The sequence below is a fragment of the Canis lupus genome, chromosome 9 (genome assembly GCF_011100685.1).
Source record: "Canis lupus familiaris isolate Mischka breed German Shepherd chromosome 9, alternate assembly UU_Cfam_GSD_1.0, whole genome shotgun sequence".
In the NCBI taxonomy this organism is placed as follows: Eukaryota; Metazoa; Chordata; class Mammalia; order Carnivora; family Canidae; genus Canis; species Canis lupus.
Genome location: NC_049230.1, coordinates 54,926,195 through 54,938,443, shown reverse-complemented (window position 1 = coordinate 54,938,443; position 12,249 = coordinate 54,926,195). Strand labels below are relative to the sequence as shown.

Here is a 12,249-nt window from a genome sequence, read left to right as displayed (position 1 = left end):
AAAAAATGTATAATTCAATAAAAGTTAAGAAAATGACCTGAACACCAAAGAGGTCCACAGTTAGATGGGGCCGGAGTTCATTAAGTGATGCTGAGAGTGTAGCTCCTCAGCGACAAGTGGCTGAGAGAGAATGAAAACTGAACCTTCACATTCGAAGTGAGTGAACAAGATCGAAAACAATCAACCATTTACAGAACCAAAGAAAGTAAGGAATTAATCCAAACTATCTTCCTCCCAGAGTCTATATCAGAAAGGGGAGGAGATAGGCAAAATGAATCCATGGTGTTAGAAGTCAGGGTAGCGATTCCCTTTGCAGAGAAGCAGTGATTAGAAAGTGGCAGGGGGGCCTCAGCGAAGGTATGTTCACTTGTGGAAATTCATCAGACTGTCCAGTCACCCTTTCCAGGCGTTTCCCTAGCTAGTTTGTACTTCAATAGGTTTTTTGTTTTTTTTAAGTGCAGGTTCTGTCATCAGATAGATCTATGTTTCAACCCAGTTCTACAATTCACTATAAATTACTTAAACTCTCTGGACCTCAGTTTCCTCATCTGGAAAATGGGGATAATAATCCCCACTTCACGGGGCTGCTGGAGAGCCCCATGCATGTTGGGGAAACGCTTGGTCTCACACTTTAAGAGACTAAGTACACAAGGAATAGTTATGATCCCATCTTGCAGATGAGAAAACTCAAGCTCTGTCTGAAGTGGGATTTGAACCTGGTCTCTGGATTCTCTCATGTCACCCCTTGGAAAGTTCTGAAGGAGTTCAGGGCCCAACATTGCCCCCGGCTTCCTGGAAACCGGAAGTTGAGTTGAATTTGAATCTTCTGGGCGGCTCTAAAAATCTGGTCATGGCCACAGAGCCCTGTGCCCTCTGGAGTCGCAAGCTCTAACTTCTGGTGCCACCACTTACTGATGACAGTGCTCTGAGAGCTCTGGAGTCAGGCCCACCCAGCTTCTAGTTCCAGCCCTACCACTTAAGAGCAGATGAACTTGAGCAAGTGTCTTCACCTCTCTGTGCTTCGGTTTCTTCTCTAAAAAAGAGGGGACTGTGAGAGGATAACATGGAATATTGGAGCTTAGCCTGGCACATGGTCCATGGTAAGTGCTCAATGAAAATTGGCTATTATTACAACTACTGTTATCACCATCACCATCATCATCCCCTTCTCCTGCCTCACCTGCCTTGGTCCCCAACACAGCAGGGTCTGCTCCTGCCCAGTGCCAGGCCTGTGCTCTCCAGGCCTGGTCTCTTGCCACAAAGGCCTGTGGTGCCAGCTGTCCCACTGGCTGTGTGCTGCCCTTGAGGGAAGGCACAATAAACAGGCTGCCTGGGCACTGGGCACGATCTTCCTTTACCTTCATTCACTTCCAGATCTTCCCTGGGAAACAGGAGTCTGGGAAGCACCGCTGGCAGCAAAGCATACCCTGCTGGAAACTGGGTCCATGTCTTTGAGCAGTCACTCAAGGCCTCCTAAACCGCAGCCAGCCTTCTGGCCCCTACTGTAGCCGGCCTGGCCTCCTTCGTGGTACTGGCAACAGGCCCTAAGCACGGGGTCACCTTCAGACCTTTGCTCAACCTGTTTTCTTTCAACTGGGAGCATCCCAAGTCAATGCATTACCCCACTTTCTATTCTAAATACTACTCCCACCCTCAAAACACATCTGTGTCCCTCCTCCAGGAAGCATCCCCGGCCACACACACTCCAGCCCACACTCCACACCATTTTGAAGGCCCTTCACTAGCTGCTCCGTGTATATCTCAGGCTTTAATATCAACATCACTTCCCTGCTGTGCACCCTTGACCCACTGTAACAACTAACACTTTGAACCTAATGCTGGTTTAGTTATGGGCTTCCTTGCCAGGTGGCCAGTTCCATGAAGGCAGGAACTGAGCTGTCTTGTGTGGCATCACCCTGCACTGAGCTCAGGCCACTTATTTATCTACTCAGTAGCACTGTGGGTTCAGTGGCAAGTGAAACCAGACAACGTCCTCATCCTTATGGAGCAAACGGAATCTGAGGGAGACAGACATCCACCTAATAAGCACACAAACCGCACACCATGTCACTGGGAACAATGTTCTGAAGGAGAAAGAGGCACCTGGGACTCTGAATACCTATGCCAGGGGAACTGCCCTGGACTGGGGAGTCATGGGCAGGCTTCCTTGGAAGTGACATTTCAGCTGCAACCCAAAAGATGAGTCATAGTTAACTCTGGTGGTGGGGAGAGAAGGAAAAGGCATTCCAGGAAGAAGGAATAGATGTGCACAGTCTGAAAGGTCAGAGGGTATGGGATGCTGGTACCACAGACCCTATTCCAAGATAATTTGCTGGACAAAGGAAGTGTTGAATACCCTGTGTGGGCCTGATACATTGTAGGGTTTCAACACATGCCTGTGGAAGAGACGAGAGAGACTGTAGGTTGTGCCAGACATGGAACCCGGGGGACAAGGCACACTCTTGTATCCTCCCTGCCCACTGTGCCAGGATAGGGGGAGGCCCCAGTAGCCACAGAGGAACTCCCACCACTCTGAATGACAGAGTGGCACCAGGGGTTATGCCTTTTCTGCAGGATTGAGCCCAGTTACCCAGGTACCTACCAGGACCTACCCCTGCTCCCCAGGTAGAAGAAATACTACCCTTTCAGCCACTAACGTCATCCCAAACTGCTCTCCTCAAGACAAACCAGGCAGATGGTACCATCTGCTAACCACTCTTTGGTGTGAGCTGGAGGATGAAGGGGCTGTCGTCATCTTGGCACAGAGGCTGAGAGGCCTGGGGCGGCCTGCCTCTTGTGCCCCATGCAGGTCTGGCGCCTACCAGACACAGCCATCTCTACCCTCCCCATTCCCACCCGAGGGCTCCTCATTCCTGTGGCAAGCACTGGCATCTGGAATTCTGGTAACTGGCGACACAGGGAACTCTGATTATGAGAGTACACCACACAATAAGAAGAATCCTGTGTCTTACTCTATCCCTTCTCTAGCAGGTTACATCCTGAGCTCTGACATAGGGGGCAGGGAGGGCAGGCAGCAGAGAAGGCAGAAAAGAGAAGTGGTGGCCACAATCTCCACACTGGTTGCTTCCAGGTGGGATGCTGAGCCCCTCACGCTTTGGGACATATAGTTCTTATTTAACCGATGACATTCCCTAGGATCCTGTACTTGAAGCTAATTGTCATTCGTATAACAATTGTGGAACAACCTTTCCCATAGCCCATGAGCTCCTAGAGGATGGGAACCCATTCTGCTTGCAGGCTCCCGGATCCTCTGTGCCAGCCTGTGCCTAGCACGCGTTAGAATGAAGGTTTGCCTTTGCCCTGACCTCACTATAGCAGCTGAGGTATTGAATACTGACTGTTACCCCTCAGAGATACTGAGGTTTGCCTGAAATCACACAACTGATGACAGAGGACGCCATCCTAAACCAAACCCGTGCTTCTCATTGCACCACAGGGTCTTCCGTACATGCAGTGCAGCAGGGAGAGAAACTGCGGTCCGGAGGGAGCATGGGACCCCACCAGCGGCCCAACACCGGCTGAGAGGCTGGGGAGCCAGAAGCTTGAGCCTTGGAGCAGCGCCCACCTTGTGAAATATTAACCCAAGTGCGGGGGGGAAAATTCAAACAAATGCCCTATTTACAGAAGCTGGAAGCTTTCCAGGAGGGAGCAGATCCCAGGCCAGATATTGGGGGTTGGGAAGCTGCCATGAGGGGAGTCAGGGCAAGTGCCAGCATCTCCCAGGGGCCAGGGTGCAGGCCAGGGTTGGAAAGCATCCCAAGGGGTTGCTGGCCTCCCGAGCCTAATCTGCAAAGCAGGTGACATTAAGAAGATGCAGACATGGAATGAAGGGATGCACCTCACTGCTCACTGGTGCCACCTGGAGGCAGAGGGGCCTCGGGGATACCTGGGTTCCAAGCTTGCACTCAAACTTCATGATCACACCACACCCAGGCTGAGTACAATACTCCAAGAATTCTAAGTACTCGATATCCTTTAGGTCATTTAATTCCCTGAGCAACCACATGAAGCAGGAGTTATTAAAGCCTACAACTAACAAAAATAATAATAAAGCCTACAACTTACAAATAGGCAGCTGAGGCTCTGAGTGGCCAAGTATCTGCCACGGACTATGTATAGGTACGAGGGTCTATCTGTACTTAGCAACAGACAGACATGTATACGTTAGATGAGACTCCAGAGTGTCAAGCTTTCCATGCATGTTCTTACTAAAGGCACAAATAACTTATGAGGGACATATTATTTTGTTTTCCAGATGAACAAACCATGGTTCAAAGATGTGTGATGACCTGCCCAAGGTCCCCCAGCAGGTGCCTGGCTCTCTCTCTCATGACGCTATGGGCAGAACTATTTCTCCCCGCCTCAGGGCTTGTTTCTGCTGCTGAGGCTTCACTGACTCCTTACAGCTCTGAGTGTCCTTAGGCACTGAGCGCAGATGATCTGTTATTGCTGATAACTGTCCTATGAGCATATATCATGTTGACCCACAACTAGAAGCTTCTTAGTGGGGACGCTGGTGACCCAGGGCATCTCCATGACACAGTGGGTGTGTGGCTGGTTGGGTGAAGATGAAGGAGCTTCAGCTGTTATGATGAGATCCCCAAGCAATATTTACCAGCCTCAATATTCATCAGGGTCCTTTATCAGTCAATGTGTTGCGAACGCCACTTACCTTGTAGGTTTGATGAGGAGATGCCATGAAATAATGTCCAGAAGGTGGTGACCAATCATTATGGAGTGCTCTCCTAGGAATAATGCTTGAGGAGAGCCTTCTGTTTGTTTTGGAAGGTGGAAAATCAGCTTTAGTGACTGAGCCAGATAAAGAATGTTGGTCCCAAAATAGATGACCCAACAGGGGTCCGTGAAGTGGCATTTCAGGAGTCAAGAACAGCTGAGGTACCGACAGCATTAATAATAATAACAAGAACTGGGCAGCCTCGGTGGCACAGCAGTTTAGCGCCGCCTGCAGCCCAGGGCGTGATCCTGGAGACCCGGGATAGAGTCCCACGTCAGGCTCTCTGCATGGAGCCTGCTTCTCCCTCTGCCTGTGTCTCTGCCTCTCTCTCTCTCTGCATCTCTATGAATAAATAAATAATCTTTAAGAAAATAATAATAAGAACTGTTCTCTACCTTTGTAGAGTGCTTTAGAGTGCTCCAAATTCTTTCACCACTTATGTCTCATTTCATCCTTCCAACAGCCTTCAGAGTTAATATACAGATGGGAAAACTGAAGCCCAGATGGGATGGAACTTGCCCAAGTTCACACAGTGAGCTAGCAGCAGAGCTGGAGCTTGAACCCAGGGCCCCAGGTGGCTAGTCCTAGGTTCTAGCCACAACAGCCGCTCGGATATGCTGGCTCTCAGCATCCAAGAGCTTTGGCTTTTCATTTTTAAATCATCAGGCCCAGTCACCCTGTTCAGTTTATGACCCAGGCCTGATGATAAAGTCCAGGCTTAAGGGGTGAGGAGGGAGATCAGCCATTATTCCACTCCCTATAAGGCAGGCTGCAAAATCTTAGCCTCTGCTGGGTACTTCTTCGATTAACACTCACCATCAGCAGATCAGCCACACATACCCCAACCACGTCTGGAACCAACATAGACCATCCTTCCCAACCTATCCTCATGTCACATTTCTGTCGGCAGTATCATTTTGTCCATTTTACATGGCAGAATGGGGATTTGCTGTGCTCTTTTTAAAAAGACACTCAGAGCTGTAAGGTGTCAGTGAACCCCCACCACCTTCTACTGGCATCAAGAAATCCAAGACCAAGCTACCATCCTCCCTGTAGGATACGCAAGCATTGTTCCCACTGAGGGGTGACAGGAATCCACTGTGTCCCTCCCACCTACCCTGTTCTGCAAAATTCTACTAGCTCAGGGAGGCAGCCAGAGCTGGTGGCACCACCAGCTGGTGCTAAAAAGAAAGGCTTTGAGATAGACACATGCAAACAGTTCCTCATCACGGCTACTGCCATCATCACAACTGTTAGATACCAAGTACTTAAACCATGCTAAACAGTGTGCTAAGCACTTCAGTGCTTGATGTCTCATTAAGCCCAACAACCCTATTTTACAGATGAGGACAATGAGATGGTCCCTTGCCCAAGTTCTCACAACCAGGAAGCAGCCGCATGACCTAACTACAGTGCTCTATGGCCATCCTTTTGGTATTAATTCCATCAATGGTCACTACAAAGATAGAAAAAGAGTACTTATAACGCCAGGCCATGGCAGCCCGGGGGGCTCAGCGGTTTAGTGCCGCCTTCAGCCCAGGGCCTGATCCTGGAGACCTGGGATTGAGTCCCACGTCAGGCTCCCTGCATGGAGCCTGCTTCTCCCTCTGCCTGTCTCTCTCTCTCTCTCATGAATAAAAATAAAAAAAAAAAATGCTGGGCCAGAGCATAATGGCTATTTGTCATCTAAGACAAATCTGTTTTCTCTGACCACCATGTTTGTACAGTTCTGACAGGGTGTTCCTTTAGATACTCAGGGACCCTGTATCACAGAGACAGCCCCTGACATTCTCCCCACCGTTATCTGGCTCCCACTCTTCCCATCCTTCACTTTGCTCCAGCTCTATTGTCCTCTTGTTGTTTCTTAAAATCATCAGATATATAACCTCAGGACCTTTGCACTTGCTGTTGAATGCTCTGTCTGTAGACAGACATGCGTGGCTTGCTCCCTCCCTCCCTTCAGATGCCACCTTATTAGAGACTTTGCTCAGATATCACCTTATTAGCAAACTTTTCTGGTCAACGTCTCCAAAAAGGTGACCCCACTCTCTGGCCCTTGTCATGGCCCTTCCTGCTTTATTCTTCTCCATGGACACTCTAAATATTACAGGTTTCTTATTTTCTGAATGAAGCAATAAACTGAAACAGAGACCCCTCACCACTGGCAACCACCTCCTGCTCTAAGCATAGCCTCCTGTAACTCTTTTCAAAGCTGCCTTCCAATACTCATTCTAACCATTTTGAACCCTGAAAAGGAACATTCTGTAGGAAAGATTATAGGGGGTGTTTTTCCCCCGTGGAGGCATGAGGCTTCCCCCCTCCGTAATGAGCCAAGCCCAATGACAGGCACAGGCAAAGACTGGAAATCTTGGACTCCTTGGGCCAAAAGAGCAGCCAAGTCAATTTCCACCCACAAAACTATAATGGCCAGCAGTCAGTTTCACTTTCAACTCACCTATCAGGCTAGGCTCCCTTGCCCCTCAGGTTTGCAACCCCAGCCCATCCCTTTCTCATCCTGCTGGATTTCCTGCACCTTGTCATCCCTTTTGGGAGCCGTTCCAGAACCCAAGCCGTCCCTGAGCTTTTAAGCATGGCTTTGGTGGAACTTAAGCTCGTCCAACAGGTAGGAGGGGCAGAGGCTGGTTCTTTAGCCCTATATCGATCCCCCATTTTGTAGGGGCATCCGACAGGGCGTCATTTTCTTTCGGGAGGAAGGGAGCTCAGTTTTAAAGGCACGTTTCTCAGACCTGGCAGCAGGGGCAGAGAAAGGAGCCCTCCCACCATTGGCCGCAATGGACCTGTGCAGTAGGTTGCAGCAGCGATGCCGAGGCGCCTGAGGCAGAAGGGAAAGGGGACGGACGCAGATAAATCCCTCCGCCCCGGGAGCGGACGGGATGCTTACTCGCTTCCTCCGCGAGGAAAGCGAGCGATGCGGCCCGGGGGAATCCGGGGCCACAGCGCCAGGGAGACAGGGCATCTCGTCAGGCTAGGGCCGGGGTCTGCGGGAGACGGGGGTCGGCGGGGCGGAGCTTGGGATCCCGGGGACTGGAGCCCCGCGTGGGAGGGGGTCGCGCCGGGGGGGACCCCGTGGCCGTTACCTTGCCCTTAGGGCTGCGGGCGGGGCTGAGGGCCGCCGGGTGCTGGCTCTGGGGCCCGGCCCCTCCCCCGATCCGGCTCCTGAGGCTCGGAGCCTGCAGCCGCCGCCGCCTCCGCTGTCAACAAACCCGGGGCGCGTCACTTCCGGGGCCGCCCCTTAGCAACAGCGAACGGGTTCCCCCGACAGGTCCCGCGGCGAACGCGGGCGGCGGCGGCCGAAGGTTCCGGGGCGCGCGCGGCGGCTCCTCTCCGGGCGGGGCCGGGGCCGGGGCCGGGGCTGCGGAGTGTGGGTGGGCCCCGCTGGGTCCCGAGCACGCTGCTCCGGGGGCTCCCCTGCCTCGGAGTGGGGGGCCCGCTGGGGCCGGCGGACCAGGGGAGCCCGGGCAGTGGTGACGGGCGGGACGGACTCCACCTCCCGCGTCAGCGCCGACGTCTCTCTGGGCGCCCCCTGTCGCCGCCCCCCGCGCCCCGGCGAGCGTCCCCCCGCCCCCCCCCCCAGCTCCGCAGGTAGCGCTCCCACGCGGCCCCGCGCGCCCGCCTCGCCCGCTACTTAACGGGCCGCCACGTGGGGGCGTGGGAGTCGCTTGGCGCCTACGTTTCCCTGGGCCCCGGGTCCTGGGGGTCGCGCAGATCTCCCCCGCCATCCCCTGAGCGGGGTTTTCTCCCACTTAGAACTCCCCTGCTTACAACCCCTGACACGGGCCACTAGGATCACCTCTCCAGGCTCTTGTCCTCCTCCTCCGACTTGCCCTCCGTCCCATTCTCCAATCCACACAGCTTTAAAGCGTCTTTGGGTCTTTTTTTTTTTTTTTTTTAATTGTATGCATTTATTAATGAGAGACACACACAGAGAAGCAGGTTCCATGCAGGGAGCCCGACGAGGGACTCGATCCCAGGAACCCGGGATCACACCCTGGGCCGAAGGCAGGTGCCAAACCGCTGAGCCACACAGGGATCCCATCTTTGGGTCTTTGAATGATCTTCTTCTCTCCTATGGGCTCAAATAATCTTCCCAACTGAACGCTCTTGCTGTGTACATAGCCAACTTGCTCTTTCTTCCACCTTCTGGGCTCAGTTTAGAAGCTACTTTCTTGACATATCCGTCCCCCCCCCCCCCCCCCAGCCAATTCTCCTTCTCCTTCTTCCTCCTCCTCCTCCTCCTCCTCCTCCTCCTCCTCCTCCTCCTCCTCCTCCTCCTCCTCTTCTTCTTCTTCTTCTTCTTCTTCTTCTTCTTCTTCTTCTTCTTCTTCTTCCTCCTTCCTATTCTTCCTCCTTCCTCTTCTTTCTTCTCTATTTATTCATGAGAGACACAGAGGCAGAGACATAAGCGGAGGGAGAAGCAGGCTCCCTGCAGTGAACCTGATGGGGACTCCATCCCAGGACCCGGGGATCAGGACCCGAGCCAAAGGCAGACGCTCAACCACTGAACCACCCAGGTGCCCCTGCCTCATCAATACTAATGCCTTGACTACTTTTGTGCATGTTTTTAAATTTTGCATATTATATTTTAGTCTTCAACCATATGCAGCTATGTTTGTACAATTTCGAATCCTTTGAAAAGTCTATTGATGGTTTCAAATCACTAAAAGACATGCTTGCAAAACAAACAAAAACACACCCAAGTACTTCAGAAATAAATACATGGTGGGGGGGGGGAATGAAAATCCCCACTCAAACCCTAACCCAACCCCAATTTCATCACCTTCCCCAGAGATGACCATTCTTAGCAGTTTGGTGAGGATCCCTGTATCACATTGTATCACAATGAGATACAACTTCATATTCTTAGAGTGGACCTGATCAAAGGAATAGACAATAACAGGTATTACTGAGGAGGTAGAGAGATGGGAACTCTAGTATATTGCTGGTGGGAATTTCGAAAAGAGCAGCTGCTTTGGAAAACAGTTTGGCAGTTCCTCTAAAAGTTAGACGGAGTTATCATGTGACACAGCAATTCCGTTCCTAGGTATATACCCCAAGGAAAATGTTCATAGCAGCATTATTCATAATAGTCAAGAAGTGGAAATAGCCCAAATGTCTATCAACTGGAACATGGGAATGATATGACATATGTTCATACAATGGAATATTATTTGGCAATAAAAAGGAATGAAGTGCTGACATGTTACAACATAGATGGACCTTGAAAATGTGCCAAATGAAAGAAACCAGTCACAAAAGGCCATACTGTATGAGTCTATTCATATGTTCAGGATAGACAGATCTATGGAGACAAAGATTAGTGGTTGCCTAGGGCTAAGGAGGGGGGAAAGTGGGAACGTCTGCCAGTGGGTAGAGAGCTTCTTTTTGGGATGATGAAAATGGTCTAAAATTAGATAAGGATGCTGGTTGCATGGTTGATAGATAATAGTTCTATATGTATTACTCTGTGAATATTCTGAAAGTCACTTGTAGAGGCCAAGGGCAGGCCGTCCCAAGATGGTCCACGTTGGCATAAAGGTTATTTATGCAATCAAAACCCAGCAGATTCAGAAAAAGCTATTTACTCTGCCCCCTTCAACAAGTGCCTAAAGAGAACTGATAGAGGACCTGCTCCAGGAAGAGAGCTATCACCAGAGACAACTACATTATCCTATGAGCTAGGTATGATAGACGGGGAGGAACCTAGAAAGGCCTGTTTGATCCAAATCATCTATGTCCTATTGTTTCTAAGTGGCCCAGCGAACACTTGTTTACCAAACATTTATGCTTTTTCACTTTCCTATGAATTATATCTCTTCCTTTTAAAGTCTCAAACTTGGGACACCTGGGTGGCTCAGTTGTTTAAGCATCTGCCTTTGGCTCAGTCATGATTTCAGGGTCCTGGGAACCCTGCTTCTCCCTCTCCATCTGCCTGCCACTCCCCCCGCTTGTGCTCTCTCTCTCTGTCAAATAAATAAATAAAATATATGATAAATAAAGTCTCAGACTCCTATCCCCTTCTCCTTGGTTCAGAATGACAGCTCTATCTCACATTGCCTCACCGGTTTTTTGAACTTCCATGTCTGGGTGGATTCCTCATATATATGAAAATAAATCTGATTTTCTCCTGGTAATTTGTTTTATATCAATTTGATTCTTAGTCCAGCTAGAAAGACCTTGAAGGACAGAGAAAATTCTTCTTCCCAGTCACACTGAATGGTTCATTTTATTTATTTACTTTTTAAAGTAAACTCTACTCCCAACATGGGGCTCAAACTCACAACCCTGAGATCAAGAGTATCATCTCTACCAGCTGATCCAGCCAGGTGCCCCTGAATTGTTCACTTTAAATATATGCTCTAAATGTGTAGAATAGGGGCAGCCCGGGTGGCTCAGCGGTTTAGCACCGCCTGCAGCCCAGGGTGTGATGGAGACCTGGGATCGAGTCCCATGTCGGGCTCCCTGCATAGAGCCTCTCTCTCTCTCTCTCTCTCTCTCTCTCTGTCTCATAAATAAATAAAATCTTTAAAAAATGTGTAGAATATGAGTTATATCCCAGTAAAGCAGTTAAAACGCACTTATAGGGATGGCTGGGTGGCTCAGTGCTTGAGCATCTGTCTTCGGCTCAGGGTGTGTTTCGGGGTTCTGGGATTGAGTCCTATATGGGTTCCCAAGTAGCCTGCTTCTCCCTCTGCTTATGACTCTGCCTCTGCCTCTCTCTGTGTGTCTCTCAGGAATAAGTAAAATCTTTTTAAAAATCTTAAAATGCACTTATATTTTTATTTTATTTTTAGAAAGAGAGAGTGCTTGAGTATGAGTGGCAGGGGGTGTTAGTGGTGGGTGGCAGAGGTAGAGAGAGAAAGAAAATCTTAAGCAGATTCTTTTTTATTTTTTATTTTTCTTAAGCAGTTTCTATGCCCATCATACAGCCTGACTGTACACTCCTCTGGGGCTTGATTTCATGACCCTGAGATCTTGATCAGATCCAAAATTAAGTGTCCCAGATGCTTAACCGAATGAACCATCGAGGCTCCCCTATCCTTTGTGGATAGAGATGCAAACATTCTGCTAGGAATTTTTAACAGAATAAAAACTTAACGGGACGCCTGGGTGGCTCAGCGGTTGAGCGTCTGCCTTTGGCTCAGGTTGTGATCCCGGAGTCCTGGGATCGAGTCTCACATCAGGCTCCCTGCATGGAGCCTGCTTCTCCCTCTGCCTGTGTCTCTGCCTCTCTCTCATGAATGAATGAATGAATGAATGAATGAATGAATGAATAAATAAATAAATAAAATCTTTAAAAAAAAGAAGAAAAACTTAACAAAATACATTGAATTCTCAATAGAATAGACCACAGAGTCCATGGTAACTTGTTACAGAAGTCTGAGGAAATGAAAACAATAGTCTGTATAGGAAGTTCTAGGGAATCTACAAAAAAGCTTCTCAAACTAATGAGTGAGTTTAGCAAGATTTCAGGA

The 12,249-nt window shown here is 49.8% G+C and overlaps 1 protein-coding gene across 4 annotated transcripts in view; it reads right to left on the bottom strand.

Annotated features, from left to right (window-relative positions):
- ZER1 (zyg-11 related cell cycle regulator) overlaps positions 1–8,010 on the bottom strand; it is a 30,749-nt gene extending 22,739 nt beyond the window's left edge. For 2 of the 4 annotated variants that reach the window (XM_038549140.1, XM_038549143.1), the window contains exon 1: positions 7,855–8,010. The gene's annotated coding sequence lies outside the window, so the exon portion shown is untranslated. Of the gene's footprint in view, positions 1–4,693; positions 4,800–7,854 lie in introns of those variants that run through there. The other 2 variants (XM_038549142.1, XM_038549141.1) reach the window with 2 other exon arrangements.
- Positions 8,011–12,249: the final 4,239 nt, after the last annotated feature.